This window comes from Oratosquilla oratoria, chromosome 18 (assembly GCF_046742065.1).
Source record: "Oratosquilla oratoria isolate Oo_2021 chromosome 18, ASM4674206v1, whole genome shotgun sequence".
Lineage (NCBI taxonomy): Eukaryota > Metazoa > Arthropoda > Malacostraca > Stomatopoda > Squillidae > Oratosquilla > Oratosquilla oratoria.
Genome location: NC_134794.1, coordinates 23,990,597 through 23,993,096, shown reverse-complemented (window position 1 = coordinate 23,993,096; position 2,500 = coordinate 23,990,597).

The following is a 2,500-nucleotide window of genomic DNA, read 5'->3' as shown; positions in this document are numbered from 1 at the left end:
AAGACCAACAGAAGAATGCAGTCCTTCTCCAGACCTCTGTAAAGAAGGCCCGGCTCGCTGATTAATCACAGCAGTCTGGTAAGCTTTTGCTTCTATGTCAGTTTATTTGTGTTAATGTTTGTTTGCAATCACAAAGGTTTAACTATAATTCATTTTGTAAAATGTAAAACAACAGCAACTTGGGTTCCTTTAAAGTATCCACTAACCTCATACAATAATACGTGTTAAGTCCGGCTAAAATTGGTATTTCAAAGCATGATAGTTCCTTAAAAATAATTTCTTATTTCACTATATAAGTTTATATTAACTTATACTGCATTCAATAAGTCAATGGTTGATATATTTGTCCTATATACAATGTTAGGTTTCTAGTTTTGATGTATATGTCCAATATAAAATGTTAGGGTACAAAGAAAGCAATGGCCTCCTCTAGCGAAGCCAGGAATCTGGGTGTGCACGTCCTGTTTAATAGTAATCCTTGATATATATATATATATATATATATATATATATATATATATATATATAAACATATATATATATATGTATAAAAATATATATATACATACGCACATACATATGTATATATATATATATATATATATATATATATATATATATATATACACGGAGTTAAACACGACAGCATTTTGGCACTGGTTAATCTTCTTACTGAGATTTTCAATTTTCCTCACAGTAGGTCTCATTTCAGGAGGGTGGGCAAATACAAGCCTTCCAAATTCTTCCATATTTAATTTAACGTTTCGACTTCAGGGAGTCATCTTCAGAATAGTTACAAGAGAAAAGTCACAATTTTCAGAGCTACATGATTCACAATTGACAATGGTGTACAGACAACATGGGCCGCTTGGGAACGGTGCATGGTTCGTGATCCGTTACGTAGCCGGGCACTACGTTACCGTATTTTACCAGAATATTTATTGTAGTTCGTACCGCCAAGATGAGAAACACATGAAAGACATCATACATAGAAATTGTAAGCCAATAGGTGATTACGATAACTTAAAAGTTATCATATTCTATGACAACCCCCGTACCTGTTCCCTTGTTGTGAAAAACAATCTGTCTGGCAATGGCGGCATATTATCGAGAACCAATGTCATTTATGAATATCGCTGTATAACTGGGGGCTGCGCACCTCGTAATTCTTCATACATTGGGTTCACGACATGCCAACTGAGTAGACGGTTGTCCCTACATTTACAACAAGGAGCAATCAAACAACACCACCTCCAATACCACCAGGCTTTAATCGATAGGAAGACAATCGTGGATAACACTAGGATAGTTGCACACTGTGCCAAAATTAAGGAACTAAAAATGCTTGAAGCCATCCATATTAGGGAGAGAGCTCCAATTATTAATATTCAATGTAATATGATTTCTGCCATCCCGCTATTTAATTCTTCCACGAGATTTGGAGCCCAACAACAGCAACACCCACCTCCTTCCTCTCCCCCTCCCCCTCCTACACCTCACCAACCCCAACATGACCAGCGTGGTGACCCAGCGAGAAGACCTACCTTACCTGACTCCCCCCCTCTCCCTCCTCCTCCCCCTCCCCCTCCCCCTTCCCTTCCAAGACGTAGTGCCCGGCTACGTAACGGATCACGAACCATGCACCGTTCCCAAGCGGCCCATATTTAAACCCATGTTGTCTGTACACCATTGTCAATTGTGAATCATGTAGCTTTGAAAATTGTGACTTTTCTCTTGTAACTATTCTGAAGATGACTCCCTGAAGTCGAAACGTTAAATTAAATATGGAAGAATTTGGAAGGCTTGTATTTGCCCACCCTCCTGAAATGAGACCTACTGTGAGGAAAATTGAAAATCTCAGTAAGAAGATTAACCAGTGCCAAAATGCTGTCGTGTTTCACTCCGTGTGTATTAGTGAGAATCTGCGCCCTAAATATACAATATATATATATGTATATACATATATAAGGTATATATATATATATATAGAGAGAGAGACATTCTGACAGGTATATACATATATAAGGTATATACATTATATATATATATATATATATATAGAGAGAGAGATAGAGAGAGAGAGAGAGAGAGAGATTCTGACAGGTGATGAGGTTGGTTACCTCATCTTGGTAGAAGATGGTAATCGTCCCAGTTGTAGGAAGGAGTAACTCAAACTTTGTAATTGTGTGGGCCTTATACTTTGATAGCCCGTCCGCCATGACATACATAATGCATAGATAATAAACAAACGCTTTGTAAAGCGTATGCAAATAATAGTATATACAAATAGTTTCAACAACATAACAGTCGTCCTCATATATGACATAATATTTGGAACATACTGTGTTGATAATGATGGATATATACAAAGACTTGATGAAGATAAATAATATTTTGTACAGTTAACATATGAACAATTAAGGGACACTACAGCAGATGTGGCGTGTTGCCACACAGGTTGACTTAGTGGAGTAGGAAACACAGGAGTCTTAGTCTTGAG